The 26,295-nt window shown below is 36.7% G+C and overlaps 1 protein-coding gene and 2 pseudogenes across 2 annotated transcripts in view; 1 reads left to right on the forward strand and 2 right to left on the reverse strand.

The window, feature by feature from the left end:
- Positions 1-26,295, forward strand: part of NT5C2 (5'-nucleotidase, cytosolic II) — a 101,044-nt gene that overhangs the window by 55,040 nt on the left and 19,709 nt on the right. The gene's annotated exons all lie outside the window — the stretch shown is intronic.
- On the reverse strand, positions 1,256-1,354 carry LOC115527876 (annotated as a pseudogene).
- LOC115527664 lies at positions 2,347-3,073 on the reverse strand (annotated as a pseudogene).

Genomic DNA, 26,295 nt, shown 5'->3' on the forward strand with positions numbered 1-26,295 from the left:
TATCTCATTTAATACATGGATTATCTCATTCACATAATTTACTTAATATTACAAAAACCCTACGAGGCAGATACTGCTATTGTCTTCATTTTATAGATGATAAGACATTAAGGACTTTGTCCAAGGAAGTTTAGCTGTGATATACCTGAACTGAGATTCAAACCTAAGCATACATTTATATGTGAGTGCGTATACACACACACCTGTATATGTATATGATAAGTTTAAATTAATCATTTTGAATAATGACAGTTTATAGTGAGGTATAATTTCAAAGTGCTAAGCTCCTCACCTTAAACAAACAAACCAGGAATTAAGCCCTCAAAAGGACTACTTTAAGTAGTCCCCCTTGAGAGACTGTACCTCATTTCAATAGTTCAATGTTGGATGAAAAACATTGTTAGTCTTATGGTGCTGCCTTCATAAAGCACATAGGGAAACAAGTTTATTGGCTTTATACTGTCACCTGTTTTCCAGAATGGTATACATTAAATTTATCTGAGAATAACTTGTTATTTAAAAAACCTCACACCCTTGAAGTGCTAAGGACTTTTCACCAGAACAATGTGCCATGAAGTATGGAGACAAGATTAAAAGAAGTGTTTTTTGAAAGCTTTGAGTATTTTGGGATAAACATCATTGGAATAAGTGTAATAGCCTCACAGGATAAGTTCTTGGAAAGGATCTGTATTCTTTCTGAAACCTCATCTGAGACATTGTCTTCTCTGTAGTCCTGACACCTTAGTACATCATTTCCTAAGAGCAACTTATATATCATTTGCAGCTCTTGTTTGCTTGCCTGTCTCCCCATTGGCCTGTGAGTTCTTTAAGGGCAAGGGCTTTCTTTTCACGTTTATATCCGATGTGTTGCCAAACTTGGCATGTAGTAGGTGCCCAATAAAAATATATATTGAATGAACAATTTGGGTACATGAGTTTTAATATGTCAGTTTAAGAATCACTATACTTTATTAAAATAAAAACTTAAATAAATTAAAAAACTTAAAAAAAAAAAGACCTAAATTTGAGATCTGAAACCATAAAAATCCTAGAAGAGAGCACAGGCAGTAATTTCTCTGACATTGGCCTTAGCAACATTTTTCTAGATAGGTCCCCTAAGGCAAGGGAAACAAAAGGAAAAATACACTATGAGGATTACGTCAAAATAAAAAGCTGCTGCACAGCGAAGAAAACAGTCAACAAAACTAAAAGGCACCTACTGGATGGGAGAAGATATTTCCAAATGACATCTGATAAAGGGTTAGTATCCAAAATATATAAAGAACTTATAAAACTCAACATCTAAAACACAAATAATCTACACTTGATCTTAGCCAAAAGGCCGAGAAGCGATAAAAACACAAATAATCTAATTTAAAATGGGCAGAAGACATGAACAACCATTTCTCCAAAGGCATACAGATAACCAACAGACCCATGAAAAGATGCTTAACATACTCATCACCAAGGATATGGAAATCAAAACTACAGTGACATATTACCTCACACCTGTCAAAATGGCTAAAACAAAAAACACAGAAACAACAGGTGTTGGCGAGGATGTGGAGAAAAAGGATCCCCCCTGTGCATTGGTGTAATGCAAACCTGTGCGGCCAATGTGGAAAATAGTATGAAGGTTCCTCAAACTTAAAATCCAGGAATTACACTACTAGATATTTACCCAAAGAATACAAAAACACTAATTCAAAGGATACATGCACCTCTATGTTTATAGCAGCATTATTTATAATAGCCAAATTATGAAAAGCAGCCAAAGTGTCCCATCGACTGATGAATGGAAAAAGGAGATGTGGTATGTGTATATGTGTGTGTATACACACACACACACACACACAATGGAATATTATTCAGTCATCATAAAGAATGAAATATTGCCATTTGCAATGACGTGGATGGAGCTAGAGCATATAATGCTAAGTGAAATAAGTCAGAGAAAGACAAATACCATAGGATTTCACTCATGTGGAATTTAAGAAACAAATGAGCAAAGGAAAAAAGACAAACAAACCAAGAAACAGACTTTTACCTTTAGAGAACAAACTGATGGTTGCCAGAGGAGAGGAGGATAAAGGAAGGGACGGGTAAAATAGGGGATGGAGATTAGGGACTGCGCTTGTTATGATGAGCACTGGGTGATTAAAATAAAAACTTAAAATTAATTAATTAAAAACTAAAAAAAAAAATCATAGTATTTGTTTACCCAGTATAAAAATATGCACTATTCAAGTGGAATACTTTTTTTTTTCTTTTTCGAAGATTTTATTACAGGTCTTTACAGGGCAAAATCCAAACTCCAGGTTCAGCTGCCCAGGAGAGGAGACCCTGTTATGTTGTGGGTGCCGGCTGCAGCACAGCAGGCAGCTCTGGCTTCCTACCCTTCTGTTCCGAGATGGGGGTGGTGGGATGGATCTCATCTTTGGGTTCCACAGTGCTCACATGATCTGGCAGGGGCTTCTTAGGGCCAGTCTTACCACTTGGGTCCCAGGGAAGCATGATCTTCACTTTGATGCCCAGCACACCTTGTCTAAGCAGCACAGGGCACACACCAGCGTCAAAGTAGTAGTTAACAGGGTCCCCACTGTGAATCATCAGGCCATCCATAAACTTCATGGATTAGCCCACTGTCCTTGGAGCTTCCCAGACACCATGACCTCACAGCCTTTGGTTCCACTCACCATGATGAATCACAGCACACCATAGCAGTCCCTCCACACAAGGAGGCCTCCTAGGAGTTTGTAATACAGAGACTGCCTGGGCAATAGCACATAGACCTCTTGTGGCCACTTTTTCAGCATAATGCTCTACATTGCCCTCAGGGAAACCAAATCTTTTCTGAACCACAGCAGCCGATTCTCGGATCCGCCAGCCCTTCTCACCCAGAACATTCTGTGTCCTGGTGGCCAGGATAATGATTTTTTGTCCCGGTTGATGTAACTTGGACCTCAACCCCAGAGTAGCCATCTTCAGCCAGCTCCCAAGTGAGAAGCTCATTCAGTTCAGCTTTGAAGATGCCATCAGCAATAGACTTCCTCTTCTTGGAAATTTGCACCATCTTGCTGCTGCGCACTGCTGAAAGGAAAGACCAAGTGGAATACTTTTAAATATGAACTTATGTTTTTAATTTTAAAATAATAGTAAGTTACATATGGTAAAACACATGCATTTTAGGTATATATATTTAGTTCGACAAAATGTATACATGTGTAACTACCACCACAATTAGGATAAAGGATATTTCCATCACTCCAAAAAGTTCCCTCATTGCCTCTTTGAAGTCAGTTCTGCCCTCTACCCTGCCATTTGCCTCAGGGCTTTTCATCATTGTAGATTAATTTTGCCCTTTTCAGAATTTCATGTAAATGGAGTCATACAGTATATACTCTTGTGTCTGGCCTCTTTTGCTCAACATAATGTTTTTGTGATTCATTAATGATGTTTTTTGTCTGTCAGTAAGCAGTTCATTCTTCCTTTTTTCTTACCCTCAACATTTTAAAACTTTATTTTGAAATAATTTTAGACTTATGAAAGAGCTGCAAAAATAATAGTTGGCTTCTATTCTCTTCTTGTAAAAAAGATTTTTTAAAGTTTATTTATTTTTGAGAGAGAGACCGAGAGAGAGAGAGAGAGAGCGCAAGCGCAAGCAGGAGAGGGCCAGAGAGAGAGAAGGGGACACAGAAACCGAACGAAGCTGGCTCCAGGCTCTGAGCGGTTAGCACAGAGCCTGATGTGAGTCTCGAAGCCATGAACTGTTAGATCATGACCTGAGCCAAAGTTAGATGCTCAACCGAGACACCCAGGCACCCCTTCTCTTTTTTTTTTTGTTAATGTTTTGTTTTGTTTTGTTTTGTTTTGTTTGAGACAGCAAGCGAGCAGGGAGGGGCAGAGAGAGAGGGAGACAGAGAATCCGAAGCAGGCAGGCTCTTCACTGCCACCACAAAGCCTAACATCAGGCTCAAACCCATGAACTGTGAGATCATGATGTAGGCTGAAATTGGATGTTCAACTGACTGAGCCACCCAGATGCCCCAGCCTCTATTCTCTTCTGATGGTGACCTCTTATTTAATATAGTTGACCACAGTACAATTATAAGAACTAAGAAATTAACATTAGTACAATACTACTAATTGAAATATAGCCTTTATTCAGTTTTTGCAAAATTTCCCACTAATATTCTTTAACCCAGTCTAAGATCCCACATTGCATTTGGTTCTCATTTTTCCTTAGTGTCTTCTGTGACAGTCCCGTCTTTCATTACTTTGACACTTTTGGTTAGATACTTTTGTAGAATCTTCTACAGTTTGGGTTTGTCTGATGTTTTTTCACATGATGAAGTATTAACGCACATTTGTGAAGAATACTACAGAAATGGTGTATTCCTTTCAGACCATAATACCAGTAAGTCTTATTACTAGTGATTTTAACCCATCAACATTATAAAATTATCCTGTTTCTCTTTAAACTTTACTTTTTTTTGGAGGAGGAAGCCAAGTAGTAGTCCATTGCATGTGCATAGGTTTTCCCTGCTATCTGAAAGTAGAGTGTTCTCTGAAACTATTTGTAAGCTGAAATGTCGTAAAGCGAAGAAACAGTTACCCTTAATTTATATGGAAGAAAATTGGGGGCATTTCCAGATCCTCAAAATAACTGTTCTTAGGCTTTTCTGATACTGTAAAACACATGTTGCTAATGAATACACAAAATAAATTGAGCTAAAGCACAGTAGCTTACAGACACAATTGAAAGTCATGGTGGCTTGATGCTAAGATATTAAGTCACAGGGAAGGAGTGTCACGGAGCCACTCTTGGTGCTTGTGGTATGAACTGCCTCTGCAAGGGCTGGCTGCAAAACAAATGCTGAATGCCAGTTTTGCTTTTCGCTTTTTTCATAAAAGCAAAAATCCTCTTCAGATTTATTTCAGTTAGCAAAAACAGGTACAAATATAGGTCATTTGTCAAGGTTAAGTGGCATAACTTGAACTTTCAAAAAGTAGGGGATACCTGTATACAATTTGTTTATTCATTTATCTGTTGATGGACCTTTGAGTCGTTTCATTTTGGGCTATTGTGAATAAAACTGCTACGAACAATAGTATACTACAAGTCTTTTTGTGGGTGTATATTCTTATTTCCTCTGGGTAAATGCCTAGGAGTACAATTGCCAGATTATATGTTTACCTTATAGGAAACAAACAAATGGTTTTTCAAAGTAGTCATGCCATTTTAAAGTCTCACCCAGGAAACATGAGAATTCTGCTTGCTCCAGCTTTTTTTATGTTTGATATTGTCCGTCCTTTGAATTTTAGCCATTCAGGTGAACGTGTAGTGTTATCACTGTGATTTTACTTTGTATTTCCTGATAAATAGTGATGTTGAAAATCTTCACGTGGTTATTGGCTACTTAATTTCTTTTGTGAAGTGCCTATTCAGATGCCTATCTTTTAATTGGGTTGTTTGTCCTTTTATTTTTAAAGTTTTTTAAAAAGGCAATCTTTTTTTTTTTTTAAGTTTATTTTGAGAGAGAGAGCGTGCACGCCAGCGAGGGAGGGGCGGGTGGGGGAGGAGAATCCCAAGCAGGCTCCACACTGTCAGTGCAGAGCCTGTTGTGGGGCTTGAACCCATGAACCGTGAGATCATGACCTGAGCCGAAGTCAGGAGTCGGACACTTAACCAACTGAGTCACCCAGGTGCCCCAGGTTGTTTTTTTGTTGAGTTGTAGAAGTTCTTTTTTTTTTTTAAGTTTATGCATTTATTTTTGAGAGAGTGAAACCGTGCAGCAGGGGAAGGGCAGAGAGAAGAGAGAGGTAAAGAGAGAATCTTAGGCAGGCTCTACACTCAGTGCAGAGCCTGATGTCAGGCCCAAACTCACAAATCATGAGATCATGACCTGAGCCAGAATCAACTGAGCCACCCAGCACCCCAAGATGATTTCTTGACCAGTTTGTAGAGAATTGACATCTTAACTGCATTGAGTCTTCGAGTCCAGGAACATGATACATTGTGCCATTTACCTAATCTTTTTTAGTATCTCTTAGCAATGTTTTGTCTTTTTTGGTATAAAGGTCTTATACATTTTTATCTGTTAAGTATTTCCTATTTTTTATGTAGTTGTAAATGGTGTTTGAAATTTCATTTTCTATTATTTTGTTGCTGGCATTTAGAAATAGCAGCTCATTTTTGTATATTGTCTTTGAATCCTGTGACTTTCTAAATTCACTTATTAGTTCTAGTAGTTCTTTTATACACTTCTTAGAGTTATCTACATATATAATCAGATTATCTGCAAATCACTTTTCTTTCTAATCTTTATATCTTACTAAAAATTTTTTTTTGCCTTCTTGCACTAAAACCTTAGTACTATGTTGAATAGAGGTGTTGAGAATGGACCTCTTTACTGTATTCTTGATCTTAGGGAGAGAGAATGTTCAGTTTTTCACCATTAAGTGTAATATTAGTTGTAGGTTTTTTGTAAATGCTTTTTATCGGTTGGAAAGTTTCCTTTTATTCTTAGTTTTCTGGGAGTTTTAACATGAGTGATTGCTAAATTTCATCAAATGTTTTTCTGCCTCTGTTGAGAAGATCCAAGGATGAATTACACTGAATGATTTCTGAATGTTAAACCAACTTTGCATTCCTGGAGTAAATACTACTTGCTTAAGTACTATTCTGTGTATTGGCAAATTTGATTTGCTGCTATTTTGTTGAGGATTTTTGCGTTTTGTCCATGAGGAGCATTGGTTTATAGTTGTCTTGTAATGTCTCTTGAATTTTGGTTTTGGCGTAATGCTGGCCTCATAAAATGAGTTTGGGAATTGTTCCCCTTTACTATTTCTCAAAGTTTGGGTAGAATTGACATTATTTTTTCCTTAAGTATTTGATAGAATTAATAGTAAAACTGTCTGGGCCAGGAGTTATTTTTGTGGGAATGTTTTAAATTATGCATTCAACTTTTAAACATAGGGCTAGTCAGAGTTTCTGTTTCTTCTTAAATCAGTTTTGATAGTTTGTGTCCATTTCACTGAGTTTTAAATTTATTGGCATAATATTCATTATATTATTATTATTCTTTTGATGTCTGTAAGATCTGTAGTACTGTTGTATTTTTCATTCCTGATACTGGTAATTTGTGTCTTTTTTTTTTTTTTTTCCTTCAGTCTAGCAAGAGGTTTATCAGTTTTACTGATTTCTTTTTTCTCCTGCTAAGAACTTACCAGCTTTCAGTTTTAGTGAATGCATGAGAATGAGGGAGATTTAAATTTAAAGGTGATTTTTATTTATTTATTTATTTATTTATTTATTTATTTATTTAAATTGTTGATTTTTATTTTTTTTTTAATGTTTATTTTTGAGACAGAGAGAGACAGAGCATGAAGGGGGGAGGGTCAGAGAGAGAGGGAGACACAGAATCCGAAGCAGGCTCCAGGCTCTGAGCACAGGCTCTGAGCCTCAGCACAGAGCCCGACGTGGGGCTCGAACCCACAGACCGTGAGATCATGACTTGAGCCGAAGTCGGACGCTCAACCAACTGAGCCACCCAGGCGCCCCTTAAAGGTGATTTTTTAAAAATTTTTTTTTTCAACGTTTATTTATTTTTGGGACAGAGAGAGACAGAGCATGAACGGGGGAGGGGCAGAGAGAGAGGGAGACACAGAATCAGAAACAGGCTCCAGGCTCTGAGCCATCAGCCCAGAGCCCGACGCGGGGCTCAAACTCACGGACCGCGAGATCGTGACCTGGCTGAAGTCGGACGTTCAACCGACTGCGCCACCCAGGCGCCCCTAAAGGTGATTTTTAAAGGAATTGTTACTATTTAAAATTTTTTCTAAGTTTATTTATTTATTTTGAGAGAGAGCAAGAGAGCGAGAAGGGGAGGGGCAGAGAGAGAGGGAGATACAGAATCGAAGCATACTCCAGGCTCTGAGCTGTCAGCATAGAGCCTGACTCTGGGCTTGAACTCACAGACCACAAGATCATGCATGACCTGAGCCAAAGTGGGATGCTTAACTGACTGAACTACCCAGGTGCCCCGGGTTGGTTGGTTGGTTGTTTGTTTAAATAGAAATAATTGCCTAACTTTTATTACTTTTAAAAAATTTTATGATTTTGCTTGTAGTTTGGTACATTTATTTCCCTGAATGAAATGTGTCATAGAGTGTTCAGTAGCATAATCCATTCTGATGGGAACCTCATTATCTTCATCTCATCTGAATGCAAGCTTTCAGAGATCTTGTTTATCATCAGCTGTCCTTGTACGAGCTATACATTTTTTTAATTTTTTTTTTTTTTTTAGCATTTATCCTTTTTTTTTTTTTTTTAATTTTTTTTTCAACGCTTTTTATTTATTTTGGGACAGAGAGAGACAGAGCATGAACGGGGAGGGGCAGAGAGAGAGGGAGACACAGAATCGGAAACAGGCTCCAGGCTCCGAGCCATCAGCCCAGAGCCTGACGCGGGGCTCGAACTCACAGACCGCAAGATCGTGACCTGGCTGAAGTCGGACGCTTAACCGACTGCGCCCCCTTTTTTTTTTTTTTTTTTTTTTTTTGAGAGACAGAGTATGAGCAGGGAAAGGGGCTCAACAGGGGCAACAATTTTTTTAATGGTTTATTTATTTTTGAGAGAGACAGAGCATGAGTGGGGGTGGGGCCGAGAGAGAGGGAGACACAGAATCTGAAGCAGGCTCCAGGCTCTGAACTGTCAGCACAGAGCCTGACGTGGGCTCGAACTCACGAACAGTGAGATCATGACCTGAGCCGAAGTCGGACACTTAACCGACTGAGCTACCCAGGCACCCCACGAGCTATACATTTTTAATGTTTTTATTAGTTTATTTATAGAATTTCTATGTAAGATTGACATTATTATATAAAATTTTTAAAACTCCCAAAATGAAGAACTTAACCTGTTGACATAAGCTAATTTTTCCTGATTGTCTTGGACCTAAATTAATTAAAAAAATTTTTTTTTTTCAACGTTTATTTATTTTTGGGACAGAGAGAGAGCATGAACGGGGAAGGGGCAGAGAGAGAGGGAGACACAGAATCGGAAACAGGCTCCAGGCTCTGAGCCATCAGCCCAGAGCCTGACGCGGGGCTCGAACTCAGGGACCGCGAGATCATGACCTGGCTGAAGTCGGACGCCCAACCGACTGCGCCACCCAGGCGCCCCGGACCTAAATTAATTTTAATCTTGAGATCTGCCTATAAAATTAATGTCAGTATTGGTATTTAGCCCCTTATCTAATACCGTAGATTAACATTTTCTCTTACTGGGAGTATGTACGTTAATTATGCTTTAACCAGTTTGTATACCAAGTACAGAAGAGTTACATAAATGAAAGTCATTGTTTAGATTCTAAATAATACTGAGTCTTTTATATTAGCTTTACCATTCACCAGCAGTGGACTATGTTTTTTATTAAAAATGCACATGAAAAAAAATACACATGATGTGTATCAGAAACTGGTCCTTTGCATATTTTTGTCTTCCTCTGCAGATATATGTTTTTCTTTTCCCTTCTCTTAAGGCTTTTTTTTCCCTCAATTAGACCTGTTGGGTGCTTTGGTTATCTATTTTATTAAGTTGCTCTAATGTAGGTGCTTTCTAGACAACAGATTTTGTGTTTGTGGTCTTTGTCTGAGAGCAATCTTTTAGCCTTTTTCTGCTAAAATGTTTCAGACAGATGGATCAGAATGATGATTGCATTTCCCAGGACAAATCAAGCCAAAAAAGATTTAGGTCTTTGGACATATGAAAGAGCAAGAAAGTTGTTTTTAACCTAGCTGTTTCCCCTCCATAGAATAAAGGGAGTAAAGCTATACTATTTGTGAATTCTGTTTCCTTGTTTTTGTTTGTATAGAGGACTGCTAAAAATGTTATATTGCTGAATTTATTTTTGTTAATAGTGGACAGAATAGTAAAAATGGAAAGCAAAGGGAAAATTGACTTTTTTTTAGGTTGTTTATTGCTTGTTCATTTTTCAAGTTGCAAACAGACATAAATGGACCTGTGGTTTCTATTGCTTTTAATATTCTAATTACTTAGTTTTATAATATTATATCCAGAAATTTATTGCTGAGGTTTCAAATGAGAAATTATTTTCTGATTCAGTGAGTAACTTAAAGTAACTGCTATTACGTCCTCATGATTGTAGTTCACTATCTGACAGACTGCTAATCTGCAAAATGTGGTTTCTTTTACAAGCAAATGTTAGCCAATAGCTATTAAATTAGAATAATTTGGATGTAAGAAGTGATCGAAGAGTAAACGAGTCAGAATAATCCTATTTCTGTTTTGAAGGCTAAGTCCCACACATTCAGAGTTTAGGCCTAGTCTTATTTTTATCTTAACCTTAGAGACTATGAGGTTGTAGAAAAAGCAGTGTGATTGACCTTAGTCATTTAAGAAAAAGAAGGTGTGTGTGTGTTTGCAGGGGGGGGGGGCAGGTTGGGGGGGAAGGAGGGTAAACTGTTGGTATAAGGCTTAAAGGAAATAATGATGTATGTAAAATGATGAATGCAGTGATACCAAAGTATTGATATACCAGTCTCAAGCTATACAGGAAACTCTAAGGAATAAGGAGAAGAATATCAACCTTAAACTCATTTATATTCCTATATATTGTGGAAAAACCTGAAATGTTGGACAGATAGCAGTGGAATATTTAATCACTCCTTTGTTTTTGAATTTTCTTTGTAAGTATTACAGATGATCATGAACTTAATAGAAAGTTGGAAGTTCTTTTTCTGAATAGATATGTCAAAGTATTTGGCATCAGATTATGTTTACAGAGAAAAGAAATTAAGCACTGTTTTTAGTGAAGGGTTATTTAGCAGGATCATGGTGAAGGAATGGATTCTGAGAAAGGGTTTTTATTTAAATTTAAATTTTTTCCTTTATGACAAAGGTATCACTGATACGCTTCTAATAAGTACCATGGAAATTATTTGCTTTTTAGAAACAATAAAAACTCTTTTAATGAAAGAAAGTAATTGACCTTTGCAGTTGCATGAAAGACTTAATATGCAACAAGTTTCATGGAATTAACATCAAAATTATATATGTATAATTTTCAGAAGTCTTTACCCCAAGGGAGAGTGTATGTGTCCACGGAGGATTTAATATTTACTTAATGACCTTCACAAATATAGAATGACTCTTGGTTTACAATTATGAAGACGTATTATTTCTAGATTGGTTCATGTTTTGTTTTGTTTTGTTTTGTTTGGGCTTCACACCCAATGTGGGCTCAAATTCATAACCCGGAGACCAAGAGTAGCATGCTCTGCCAACTGAGCCAGCCAGGCACCCCTCTATGGTTCATTTAAATCATTTTGATTTTTCCTTTTTCAGTCAAGAAGTCTGCTTTTTTTTTTCTTATTTTTCCTTTCTTTTTATTGCCCCTGTTGAGCCCAAAGATCCAAAAAGAGGCACATTACAATTTTTTTCCAGCTCCAACACCTTTAGGGTTCTGAGCCATTTTGTTAAGTCCAACAGTAAGTTCCTTATTTTTTGTTACCATTTCAGTACTAATGGATGTTGGTCACTGTCCAGTCCTTCCCATTTTTCTGAGAAATTGTCAGGAGGAAGAGAACATTTATTAAGCATGTACTATATGTGCTATAAAATATATTTTATGTACAGTGTACCTTTTTTTGTTAAATTTATTTATTTTGAGAGAGCACACATGCAGGGAGGGCAGAAAGAGGAGAGAGAGAGACAGAGAGAGAGAGGGGGAGAGAAAGAGAGAATCCCAAGCAGGCTCCCCGCTGAACGCAGCATCTGATGCGGGGCTCAAACTCCGAACCCTGAGACCATGACGTGAGCTGAATGGTGCCCCTGCACAGTGTAGGGCTCTTCACAACAGCCCACTGAAGTGGGGATTATTGCCTCTATTTTGCAAATAGTTCTCCAAGTCAAGAGGTAAAAGAAATTGTACGTGGAAATTGGCTTAAGATTCATAGCTAGAATGTAAACCTAGGTCAGTTCTGTTTCTTAATGCTGCTCCGAGCTATCACAGGAACAGAAATTATTTACTAATCTCTCAATGAGAAGTCATTGTCTTGCATTTGAATATAATCCTCATCCTTAGAATACAGATAATTTTACACGGTTTTTCTTTTAATTTTTAGGAGTAAGCATAAGGAAATTTACACAGAGTACTGTGTAAATACTTTGTTCTAGATATTGTTAAAATTCTAAAATTGTGCATTTTTTAAATCTTGGGAGGAATTGAAAATATGTTAGACTCTCCTTTTGAATTTTTCTGCCCTCCTCTCCTTTCTAGGCTATGTTATTAGCCACCAGGGATGAAATCCAATTATCTCAAACCTAAGCATTTTGCAGTAACAAGCCCAAAGCAGAGAGAGAAGATAGAATAAAGCTATTAAAAGTACCAGAGAAGAAATTAAGAGAAACTAGTTTTTGCTAAATTAGAGGATTATCCTCTTACTAGCAGAACTATTTCTGGACCTTTGATCTGTCATCTTATCCTGTCATGCATAGTAGATGCCCTCAATGATCTTGTTTTATTGTTTTTGGAATTGACTCAACTTACTTGACATTTAAATGAACATTTTTTTTGCGTGGTGTATTTACTTGGACTTAAGTCCAGGCCACTCAGGTCATGTTTCTGTCAGCTATTGTATATCCTCACAAAACTTACTGGCATTAGTGGCATTTAAAATTTTTTTTTAATGCTTATTTATTTTTGAGAGAGGGACAAAACGTGAACAGGGAAGGGGCAGAGAGAGAGGGAGACACAGAATCTGAAGCAGGCTCCAGGCTCTGAACTGTCAGCACAGAGCCTGATGTGGGGCTCAAACTCATAAGCCATGAGATCATGACCTGAGCCAAAGTCGGACGCTTAACTGACTGAGCCACCTAGGTGCTCCTGTCATTAGTGACATTTAAAGGAGAAGAAACAATCTAAAGTAAGAAGTATTATATATTATATATTATTGGTATGCTGTCACCAAAGACATCTCAAACAAGGTAGAGCACCTTTTTCCCTCCCTTTTTTTTATTGTGGTGAAATCCACATAAAACTTATTACTTTATCTATTTTAAATGTATAATTAGTGGCATTAAGTAAATCTACAATATCGTGCAACCCATTATCAATTTCCACAACTTTTTCATTATCCTAAACAGAAACTCATTAAGCAGTAACTTCCCATCATCTTTTCACTTCAGCCCCTGTAACTCCTAATCTACTTTTTGTGAAGTTACCTATTCTAGATGTTTCATATAAGTGGAATCATATGATTCCATGGGTCTTGGTTATGTCTCTTAGCATGTTTTCACCTTTCTTTTATGTTGTGGCATATATCAGATTTCATTCCTTGTTAAGGCTGAATAATATTCCATTATATGTACAGGCCACATTTTGTTTATCCATCGTCCATCAGTGGACACTTGGGTTGCTTCCACCTTTTTGACTTTTGTGAGTAGTGCTGCTAGGAGCATTGGTATACAAGTATGTATTTTAGTCTTTGCTCTCAGTTCTTCTGGGTAGATACCCTGGAATGGAACTGGTGAATCCTATAGTAATTACATGTTTAACTTTTTGAGAAAGTCCTGAATTATTTTCCACAGTGGCTGCACCATTTTACATTCCACCAGCAATGCATGAGGGTTCTAGTTTGTCCACATCCTTGGCAACACTTGTTATTTTAAGATTTTTGTTGTTATTTTGATAATGATCATTTTAATGGGTGGGAGGTTGTATCTCATTATGGCTTAAAAATATATATTTTTAATATTTATTTTTGATAGAGTGCGAGGTGGGGAGGGGCAGAGAAAGAGAGCGTCAGAGGATCTGAAGTGGTATCTGTGCTGACAGCAGGGATCCCCATGCAGGGCTCAAACCCACAGACCCTGAGATCATAACCTGAGCCAGAGTCAGCCACTTAAGTCCAGTGCTCAACCAACTGAGCCGCTCAGACATTTCCTCTCATTGTGGTTTTGATTTACATTTCCGTAATGGCTGGTGATGTTGAGCACCTTTCATATGTTTATTAGCTATCTATATGGTATGTCTTATTTGGAGAAATGTCTTGTCTTAGTCCTTTGTCCATTTCTTAACTGGGTTGTTTGGTTTGTTGTTGAGTTGTAGATGAAATATCTTTAGATATTTTGGACATTAATCTCTTACCAGGTATATAATTTGCAAATATTGTTTCTCATTCTGTGGGTTGCCTTTTCACTGTCTTGAATAGTGTCTTTTGATGCAGAAAAGTTTTTAATTTTGATGAAGTCCAGTCCATCTATTTTTTCTCTTGTTGCCTGTGATTTTGCTGTCATGTCAAGAAATTGTTGCCAAAATCAGTATAACAAAGATTTTCTCCTCTGTTTTCTTTTAAGAGTTTTATAGTTTTAGCCCTATGTTTAGGTCTTTGATCCATTTTGAGTTAACTTTTGTATGTGGAATAAAGTAAGGATCCAACTTCATTCTTTCTCATGTGGATATCCCGTTTTCTCAACACTATTGAAAAGACTGACCCTTCCCTTCCTGAATGGTCTGGGCATCCTTATAAACATCATTTGACCATATATGCACCAGGCAGCATTAAAAAAAAATAAGGTATATGACAATGTGAGCGTTTGTGTGGTGCTTCAGCATTTCTTAAAGAGAGATGAGGCTCCTTGTAATGGTACTGAATTAAATTAATAATGGAACATCAGCTGAGTAGAACCTACTGTGGCTAGTGTGTAAACTGGATGCACCTTTTGAAGTTCTTAGTGTGACAGCACTGTCAAAGTTTCTTAAAAAGTTTTTGGTACAAACTAAGGAAGATAACCTATCTTAGAAAAGCCAGAGAAATTCTCATTGTCCAAAGTCATGAGAGAGGACTCAGGGCATCCTTCTTACAACTTGAAAATGTAGAACTTACATAGTACCTTATTCCACATTCTCTCAAACAGATTGTCTCCATGCAAGAGAGTTTTGTGTTAATGAATGAACAGCTCTAAGTCATTGAAAGTTATTAACCTATTTATATCCTCTGACTTATTCTTGAGGGATTTATCACTTTGTGAATGGATCAGATGTATACAGTTGAAGGTTTAAGGAATATAAAAATAGGTGTGATTTTTTTTTTTTTCTAAAAGAACTTTTAAATAGGGTTTTGTTTGTTTTTTCTGAAACAACAGAATAAGGGCTTGAGTGTTTGAACAGAGAAACTAGGGTAATAGATAAAAAGAAGAAAAACTTCCAAAAACAAATGATTCCTTTCCAAAAAAAAAACTAGGATTGTGCTTCATAAAATTATTAATAAAAATAAATTGGAAAACACAAACAAAAATCTAATCAGTATATATATATCATGCAGGACATCTTGCCTCCCTGTTGCCTGAGGGAGTGATAAGGCTCATTTGGATGAGTAAGTTCTATTATGTTTGTACTCAACTCAAAAAGAAGAATTGTGAAGATGAAAAGTGATACTTTAGTACTAGAGTCCAATCAGTGATTAGTATCAAGGATCCATTCAGAATAAGCTGAACTTGATGGTATCTATGGTTGAATGGGTTTGCATAACTGGAATGGGTTTCCTTATGTACAGTATTGACTGTAAAGCAATAAAATATACTTCTCTGTAAATCTCCAGAAGTGATTTGAGGTGACTTGCAAAATGAAACACGTATAAAATGGGTCAAAAGACTACTTTTTTTTTTTTTTTAAGTAGGCTTCACTCCCAGTGCAGAGCCTAGCACATGGCTTGAACTCATGATGCTGAGATCAAAAGTCAGACACTCAACCCACTGAGCCACTCAGGCGCCCCAAAAGACTACTTTTTATAGGGGTGCCTGGGTGGCTTAAGTGTCCAGCTTTGGTTCAGGTCATGATCTTGCAGTTTGTGGGTTTGAGCCCCGCGTCGGGCTCTGTGCTAACAGCTCAGAGCCTGGATCCTGTTTCAGATTCTGTGTCTCCCTCTCTCTCTGCCCCTCCCCTCCTCACTCTGTCTTTCTCAAAACTAAATAATAAACATTTTTTTAAAAGACTACTTTTTATAAAAGACTGTAATAAAATATGCTTCCAAATATCCTTCATATAATCACCTTATTAGGAAAAACTTATTCCAATATTGCTATCATTTATTTTTTTTTAAGATTTAATTTTTAAGTAATCTCTTAAAAATTTGAGTGTGAGGCTCGAACTTACAACCCTGAGATCAAGAGTTGCACGCTCAACTGACTGAGCTAGGCAGGCACCCCTTCACTGTCATTTCTTAGACATTTTAGGAATTCTTTAGAAATTTGTTTTCATAGCCAGTTTATAAACACAAGAAAACCTGCTTCATTGCTTCATTAAGTAGTCCCCTGTTTTTTAACCCAGTTTGATCTACCGTTTTATTCACTGGTTGCTCTGAATAACTGCCACCACCCCCCCACCACCACTTTAAATTCACTTCGTCATCTGTTGATGAAAAATGTGCTACTAGGGAGGATATCTAGAACAACATGCTATAGACTCTGAAAGTAGTTTTGAAAGAATTTCAGACATGTTCTGAGTAATGATTGCATTATTGGAATAAGTATATATTGACTTGAGGAGTGATTATTTTGAATGGGAGAAGACTAGTTTGAATGAAAAAGTTCTATTATGTTTGTTATTAAAAGGCATTATTTGGGGAGGGGTTGGGAAAAACAAAAGGCATTATTTTATGTCCCATCTCATACCGTAGTTTGTTTTCATTTCATAGTTGGTTTTTGTTTGTTTCTGTTTTGGTATAGTTGTCTTCTAGAGAGAGAGAACTTAGAACTTATTTTGGAATAAGTCTACTGATCCTTAGGTAAAAATACTTGTTTTCTTTATTAGTTTGTTTCTTTAACTGAACTAAGTTGTGTTTTAAAAGCTATTGTTGATGGCATCCCCACTTTCGAATGTTTTTCACATGTTTACATTTCTGTTTTGTTTGGTCCAATGTCTCACCCTATGTGTTAACTCTGATTTGCTAAGAGTGTTAATATATGATAATACTAAGCCAGTACTTTCATACCAAAAGAGCAGTGCCTTTGTTACAGTAGGTTTTCTCATCAAGACTATAAGATTGGACAGCCTTAGTATAGTTAAAATATTTCTGAGCAATCCTTAATTTGGAAGGCTCTTACTATAACTTACTGCTGATAGAAGACTGTTCTAGTATCATACTGGCCTGTAAGTGGGAAGGATATTCAAGCAGTAGTTAAAAGATCACCCAAACTAGTTAATAATTCTGTATGTGCATGTGTATAACTTTTGTATACTTGTGCAATTTCAGTATTCTTTGAAAAATTAGTTTAAAAACTTTTGATCTGATAGAAGTTATTAAATAGGAAGAGAAAACATTAGGGACGATGAAACAAGAATCCAAAATACTGATAATTGTTAAAGTTTGGATGATGATTTTAAAGCAGATCATTTAATATTCTCTGTATTTTTTTGTGTGTATGATTTAAAAATATTCTTTTTTTAAAATGTCACTTTATTATTTTTTTAAATGTTTATTTTTGAGAGAGAGAGAGAGACAGAATGTGAGCATGGGAGGGGCAGAGAGAAAGGGAGACACAGAATCCAAAGCAGGCTCCTCCAGGCTCTGAGCTGTCAGCACAGAGCCCTACTACATAGGGCTCAAACTCAAGAACCTGAGATTATGACCTGAGCCAAAGTCAGATGCTTAACTGACTGAGCCACCGAGGTGCCCCTAAAAAATATTCTTAATAAAGTTAAATTAAAAGACTAAGTAGAGGAAACTGACAAAATGCCAATAAGGTGATTTTTTAAAGGTATTTGAATGTAAAGGTTTTTTATTTCCATTTGATACATACTTTTTATTTTAGGTATTACTGCTGTTTTCCTTTCTTTTTTTTCTCTTCCCTTCTCTTTTCTCTTCTCTTCTTCTCTTCTCTTTCTCTTTTCTCTTCTCTCTTCTCTCTTCTCCTCTTCTCTCTTCTCTCTTCTCATCTTCTCTCTTCTCTCTTCTCTCTTCTCTTCTCTTCTCTTCTCTTCTCTTCTCTTCTCTTCTCTTCTCTTCTCTTCTCTTCTCTTCTCTTCTCTTCTCTTCTGAGTGTGAGAGAGTGTGTGTGTGTGCAAGTGTGAGCCGGGAAGGAAGAGAGGGAGAGAATCCCAAGCAGGCCCCACACCCAGCATGGAGTCCGATGCTGGTCTCAATCTCACAATTGTGAGATCATGACCTGAGCAAAAATCAAGACTCAAATGTTTAACTGACTGAGCCAACCAGGTGTCCCATATTACTGCTTTTTCTTTCTTACTTTTTTTTTAAGTTTATTTATTTTGAGAGAAAGAGAGAGTGAGCATGAACAAGCAGGGGAGGGGCAGAGATAGAGGGAGACAGAGAATCCCAAGTAGGCTCCACGCACAGAGCCCGACGCGAGGCTTGAACTCATTGAATCTTGAGATCATGACCTGAGGTGAAACCAAGAGTCAGACACTTAACCAACTGAGCCACCCAGGTGCCTCATTACTGCTTTTTCTTCAACTTAAGGATTTCTTATACTAACTACCTCAGAAAACAAAGGACTATTTCTGCAACCAAGTATGCTTTTGAAGTGGTGTATGTTAGGAAAGAATTTTAAAAGAAATAATACTCCAGGGACACCTGGGTGGCTGAGTCGGTTAAGCATCCCGCTCCTGGTTTCAGCTCAGGTCATGATCTTATGGTTTGTGATAGGCCCCCCATCAATCTCTGCGCTGCCAGGAGCCTGCTTGGGATTCTCTCTCTCCCTCTCTGCCCCTCCACCATGCACATGCTTGCTGTCTCTCAAAATAAATAAACATTCTTTAAAAGAAAGAAGACAGAGACAGAGAAAGAAAGAAAAGAAAAAAGAAAACTCCAGTGCATAATCTTAGTTGTAGATAAAAGCTCTTTGTATTGAGATTAAATACCCTCAAGACTATTATTTTTAGATACATACTTATATGTTACCTGTTTTAGATTTATATATTACTTTTCAGCATCTCTATTTTACATATATGAGTCTACACTTAATTTCCAAATTTTGATTCCCTTTATGTCATTTCACTATCCCAGTTGGTGTTTCCATTAATTTTTTAATTTTTATTTTTTTAACATTTATTTATTTTTGAGAGAGAGAGACAGAGTGCAAGCAGGGGAGGGGCAGAGAGAGAGGGAGACACAGAATCTGAAGCAGGCTCCAGGCTCTGAGCTGTCAGCACGGAGCCCGACATGGGGCTCGAACTCACAAAATGTGAGATCATGACCTGAGATGAAGTTGGATGTTTAACCAACTGAGCCACCCAGGCGCCCCGTGTTTTCACTAATTTTAAATTAATCTTTCTGAATTGCAATAATGTGTGGTTGGTTCCTAGGTCATTAGGAGATTTAAAAGATTGTTTAATAAAATCCAGTTCCATCTTCTCCATTACAAGGTGAGTGATAGAAATAATCACTTATCAGTGTTTATGATCTTTTCATTGTCAATCATAAAAGTATTCAAATGTAAGTCAGGTTATTTTTTGGAATAGTGTCTTATGTTAGTTGCATCAGTAAAATTACTAAAATCTTATTTAACAAATATTGCCTGCTGTTTTCAACAAGTATAAACTTGTTTCAAGAGTCTTAACATTAACTACATTGGAATTAGAATTTTAAAAACATTTAAAAGGAGGGGTGCCTGGTGGCTCAGTCGGTTAAGCTTCCAACTTTGGTTCAGGTCACGATCTGTAGGTTTGAGCCCTGTGTTGGGCTCTGTGCTGACAGCTCAGAGCCTGGAGCTTGCTTCGGATTCTGTGTCTCCCTCTCCCTCAAAATAAAAAACATTAAAAGAAAATTTATTTTTTAATTTAAAAGGAGTCTTAACATAATAGTTAACTTTTGATTCATCTCTTTTCTGCTTATACAGTCTCTGAATGTTTGCTTTATCATTGGGTTAACGGTCACTGAGAAAAGAACCAGATGATAATGGAGGCATGCTATGTAATGAAAATTTAAGGTTAAGCCTTGTGGATAAAAACCTACTGGGTCAGAGAACTCTTCATAGTGGGGGTTACCTAGGCCAGGCAGATCATGAGGTGATTGTAATTCTTTCAGTCATTGGGAACATTTGTTTGGTTTGACAGCCATGGGAAGGAATCAGATTCAGGTAATTACAGTCCTTCTGGCATAATTGTTACGGCACTGTGGTAGAGACCAAATTAAGTGCCTAAAGTTTCCTTTGTTTCCTAAGGTTTTTATCTACCCTCTCAATTTTTCTTTGAGATGAATAGAATAACAGGATTATTTAGGATACCCAGTGGTTATTGAAGAATGAATTTATTTCCGTCTGGATTTACAATTCAGTAAGTACCTAAATTCTCTTTACTTCAAGACTCTTAAGAGGATACTCAAAACATTTCAGTTAGGTGGGAGAACTTATTTGGAAGTATCTGACCTAAAGTGTATGCTAGACTTTGCGCACTTTTTGCCCATGGACCCAGTTGAGACCTCAGACCATAGTTGGCTCAACTAGTTTGTTGTTTTTTAAAATTGAGTCAGTAGTTAAAAATGGAGAAGTAAAAATTCAGGCTGGCTGTTATCACAGAATTGGCAACATTTGGCTGAGTATGAGTAGCTAAGTAGCTGCTTTGCCCTTTAGGCAAGACATGCACTAACACTTAGCCCATTTTCACAACAGTTGAACACTGATATAAGTGATATATATCTGACGATGATACAGACTGATATAGATAAATTACCTGGATCTGAGTCTTGGAAAGTTTGTCTGGTGAACTTTATAGTACCTGGAGATACTGGTTATAAAAATGAAGTGTCTGTTTAAGCCTGAATAAGTCACACATAGATTTTAAGAAGACTTCCTGGGTTGGGTTAATTGGCCCCTTCTCTGTCCCTTTTTACCTCCCTAGCCACATTATGGTATTGATCTTCTGAAATTGATTATAAATACCTTGATTATATATCCCTGTAGTTCACTTTGAGCTCCTTTAGGCCAAGGACCAACCAAGGAGTTGTTTTTTGTTCTTAGTATCTAGTACCTGGTACGCAGTGGGCATCCAAATGTTTGTTACATTACTGTAACTTTAGTACAGGTGTTTTTGTTTTGTTTTAGTAAAGGGGTTTGAGTGGGATGAACTGTTCTTATTTTGGGGAAAAATTATGTAAAAACTGTTTCAGTTTTAAAATTATAAGTAGCTCCTTTGGTTAAGGAGGGTTTTTCAGGTTATTATCTCAAAATTTCAGTTTTTCTGTTTTAAATTGAAAACCCTACTTTCCACATGGTAACTACATTTATCATGGTGAGCACTGCATAATGTGTAGATGTTGTGCACCGGACACTGACATAACATTGTATGTCAATTATACTTCAATAATAAAAATTAGAGTAAAGAATACTCTAAATACACATGCCTGCTAAGTGAACAAGCTCTTAGAGGGAAAAAAAATGGAATTAGGGAATTTTTTCATTTTGTTTTAAAATAAACATTCTTCTAATACTCTTAATAATTTTTTAAACAAATCTTTTGCTTACCATTTAATTTTACTTTCGCAGTGACTTGAAATTGGCAGGCTTCCAAACTCCCCTTGTGTGTTTATCTACGTTTTTAGCTATTTGGGAGTTGGTTTCATTTTATATTACTAAAAGTGTTGGATGGTGCCTAGCTTTTGTATTTTAAGTAAATTAAAATTGAGGTCATTTTTAGAAATTTTCAATATCTTTTAAAGATCATTTGTGATCTCTTGGATTAGAGATAGAAATTTCTACTCTATGTTATTACCTTAGGGTTTTCAAATAGTTTTGAAAAGTGGAAAAAGTCCTCTGATGTTTATATGAGATTTGGAAAGGTTTTATCTAAAGTTTCCTGATGAAAACGTGAATTAATTTGCCTTTTCTAGTTTTGGTCTCAGAGAACCAACATTGCATAGCCTAAATAGAGAATGTTGATATTAATCACATTTACGGCATAAAAGCAAGTAACTATTCTTGGGTGGTTGGGTTGGATATTTGTTTTTCATAGTGATTGGTGGTGGTGGTTTCTGTTAGTTTTAATGTTTGTAAGACTTTTAGACATTCTGTTTGGTCATTTTTGCTGTTTTATTTAGTACCATCTTCCTTTCCCAAAAAAGTTGGGAGGAGTCAAACCATATGTAAATGTCTCTAGGGAAAATGACTCCCTATAAAGTTAAACATAATGAATATCTTAAAAGTGTCAATATTTTGTATGTATCTTCAAGTCATTTCTTTGACTAAACTAGGTAGTTTCTCTAACTTTATGAAAGTAGAGCAATATGACTGTGCTTACTGAAGGCAAATATCCACTGAAAGAATCAAAATAAAGTTTTCCTTCTATCCCACATTTAGACATCTAGTTAGATTTTTAGCAGCGTGACGTTGGTTCTTGTCTGTATCAAGATGGCAAATGTAGGTGTTGGAAGGGTAGAAAAGTAGGTAGTTAGGTACAAGTAGACTTACTTTAGGTACTTAACAGCAAGGTGAAACTGCTCTGGTTTATTCTTGTTTCCTCATTTAGCTTGTTTTACTTACTGTAGTTCAGTTTTAAACAGTTTACCAGCTGCATTTAGTTTCTATCATGTAAACCTGAAACGTGCTAGAGAAAATAAACTAAAACAAAATACATTTATTTTTCTGTTTATCTTTTAACTTAACATTTCAGGATCAGACTTGGTACTCCAGGCTCAGGGTGTCAGAAAAGGTAAATAATGCACAGTACTTAGGCTGATCTTCAGTACCCTTCTTTTGTTACGGCCATTTAGACAAATTCTAGTGATGGTCAGAGGCTTCTAAATAGGAGGACAGTAACTCCTGTAAATACCAATATCCAAATGGTGTCTCTCTGTTCCAGCCCATCGCAACAGTTTTAAAACCAGTTTTTGTTTTTGTTTTTGTTTTTGTTTTGTTTTGTTTTGTTTTGTTGCTTTGTTTTGTTTTTTTAACAGGAGAGCCAGTGTAACTCCTTCAAGACTGGAGTGACACTCTACATCTGCATCTGCCTCGTGTGAGTTCTCATTTTGGCAGCAGCACTCTGCTAGGCTGGAACCTCTCTAGAGGTTTGCCCTTCCTTTTCCTAAAATCTGTAAACTATACACAGTGTGTCTTGGTGGCAAAGGTAAAAAGTGCATGAGAATTTTAGACTTCCTTGCAGAAAGATTTTGGCTCATTTCAAAGAAATGGTCTCCTCTAACATAGGTTCTATCTTGTATGAACAACATTTCCTCAAAACAGAGCCCATAACTTTGATCCCCACAACATACAGTTGATATTTTTTGGAGAACTGTTTTTTTCCTTACAGACTATGGAGTAAAGAATATCTTTAAATGCACTCAGTAGCTTCAGCTTTCAAAGCTTTGGTTGTTCTCTTTATAGTCTAGTTACGTAACCTGAGAACACCGTGTGCTGCCCTAGTGGCTCAGGCAGTCCTCTTTTTTGGACTCTGGCCCTTGAAAGAACTTCTTCTTTGTCTTTGAACATTGGGTAAATTAGGATAGGCCTGAGGACTTTCTCGAAGAAGAAATAAGCAGTGAATGTGTGAGGTTATGTTTACTCTGAATCTGTTGGCTGCGTTTTGAAAGTCGTAAGAATTGAGTTTGAAGCTATGCATCACTTACTCGCCAGTTTGGGGAGAGAAATTGAAGTTAGAGCGTTTGCAGCTGTGGAGAGGCATAGAGCTTCACAGTGTGAGGCCATATATATGGTTCCCCACGTATATCAAGGCTGACTTTAAAGGGCATGGTCATTAAAAAAGGGAGTTTTGTTTCTGTTTATTTATTTTTCAAGGAATGGTGATACTTTGCAGGCTTTAGGACTAGTCATTTTTGCTACCAGGTCAGAACAAATTATGATTAATTCCCAAGGGACACTTAGAAAAAAAACATCTAACCTTCTGCTCTGTGCAGCTACAGTCTGCTTTTCCAACCCTGGTTGTACTGTATAGTGCTCTAGCAGATGATTTAATGACCTGGGAATTTGTGTTACTGAAATGATTATCCGGGAAGCTTATGAGAAAATGTCAATAGCTTGTAGGTCTTCCTGATTAATATAGAGCTCAGTGAAATAGATAGTGTTGTCAAAGTGGAACTTGAACTCTCTTTGCTAAATCCATTCCCACCTGTGATTAGAGCAGTTTGTTTTGGACTAGGTGAAAGAAATTGGAGGGAGGACAGTGTATTTCAACACCTAGGCTTAAGTTTTGATGGCCTATGTAATCTAGAAATTCATGTTTAACAGTGGTATAATACCTCGCCACAAAGAGCTTTGGATGAGAGTGAGGGAGACTTAAGTTCTGCCTTAAGCTTATATTTGCTTGCTATGTATGTAACTTCAGGTCAGCAAATGGGGAAAATACATTGTATTTTTGGAAAGTACCCTAAACTCATTGAGTAAAAGGAAATTTAAAGTATTTGTTTCTGTAGGTGGAATTACTAGAAAGTTACCTCAGTTGAACACTTGGGAGGTTCTGCCCTGGAATAAACATAAGTGTGGCAAGTGTGTAGTGTTTTATTATCTGCTGTTCTAGGGTTTGTGCTGACAAAATGGGGATTTGAGATATCTCCCTCCTCCCTCCACTCCTCACCCATCCCCGGGTCTTTTTTCCTTCACTAAAAGTTCTGAAAAAATGGATTTGGATTTTGATCCAAAGTGTCTCCTAAACACAGGTTTTAATCACCATTACTTCCTCCCTCTATAATTACCTGATATGTAACTAGGGAAAATGTCTCATTTAGGGCTGAGCATGCATGAGTGGAGGTGATTAAGGTTTCCCCCCTCCCATTCTTATGGCATAGCTAGCAAATTATCCTTCTGAAAAAATTAATAATTGAAAATATTTTATATGGGCCAAATCCTATAAGAATGAATGTCAGTGGATTATCCACATTACTTAGCTATACTGGAATTTTGTTTCATTAAATATTGTTTGAAATAAGTAGGACTTTGTTAGGATTGAGAAACAGTTTTTGTTTTATGGAAATTTTGTTAAAATGAGATTTACTCTCAGTTGGGGTGGAAGCATGGTGTTTGGGTGAGAGATATTATATTCTCAAAATAATTCAAATTGACATCAGTCAATACTTCTTTTCTGGTTTTATTATAGCACACCAGCTCTTACCCTTTTAGTGTGTATGAATATATAAGCACTTCTTTTACCACAGTGTACATCATCTAGATTTAAGAATTCCACCCTCAAGGATTCCAAATGGGTTTGGTTTTTGTTTTTTGGGTTTTTGTTTTTGTTTTGTGGGGTTTTTTGTTTGTTTTGTTTGCTTTTTTGGTTTTTTTTGGTGGGGGAAGGTGATGATGGGGCTGGAGTTGAACAGAGAAAAGTACATAGCCAGTCTTGAGAATATTAGTATTAGCATTATTTTTACCCCTGAAACAACAGAAGAAATGACAGCTTCTTTTGGCATTGTTCTGATGAGACTCAAGGGCCTCCTTCTCCTAAGGGCCTTAAAACATTTAGGCTTTTTAAATATGAACAAATGTTTATTAAAGGAGTTTGAAAGCTCACCTGCTTTTTTTTTATATTTCAACTTAATTTAAAAATAATAGGTATACACATTAATATTTACAAGTTTTTAAAAAGTACAGAAAGGTACATACATGAAAGTATACTTTCTTCCCCATCTCTTAGCCACTCAGTTCCCTTCTGTGGAAGTGACAAGTATTACTGATTTCTTTTATGTAGTTCCAGAAATATTCTAAAAGATTGATTTTGGCAAGGAAAAGTTGAATACTACTCATTAAGATATTAGCACTAATTTGGATCGGTAGACTAATTGCAGTGAAAAACCAGTTTGAGCCATAGACTGTGTATTAATTGTGGGTAGAATAATAATAATAATAATAATAATAGCATTATTATGAGATAAAAATGGATTTTTTTGCCTCATTTGGCATTTAGCAAGATTGCAGGTCTATTAATTTTTATCTTTAATATAGCTTACCCTCTCCTAGAGACTGGTGGGAGGATCCTTACCTAAATATTGCATTTGGAGGAAACCTATTTAAAGGGGCAATGTTTTCTTTACACTGAACTGCATTGATGATTCTAAAAAGTTTTTTCATTATAGAATAAGATTTCAGAGATAGGTAATAGTAGGGAGAAACTCCCATATTCTGAAATCCATCTTATTTCGCCTGTAACAAACTCAGTAGGCTTCTTTGGCAGATAAGGATATATATCCTATACATATACTTGCACATACCCATCCTTCCATAAATTTCATAAAATGAGTCCTAATTCTTTTTTTAATGTATATTTCCAGTCTTACTGAGAAATAGACATACATCACTGTACAAACTTA

This window comes from Lynx canadensis, chromosome D2 (genome assembly GCF_007474595.2).
Source record: "Lynx canadensis isolate LIC74 chromosome D2, mLynCan4.pri.v2, whole genome shotgun sequence".
Classification (NCBI taxonomy): Eukaryota; Metazoa; Chordata; class Mammalia; order Carnivora; family Felidae; genus Lynx; species Lynx canadensis.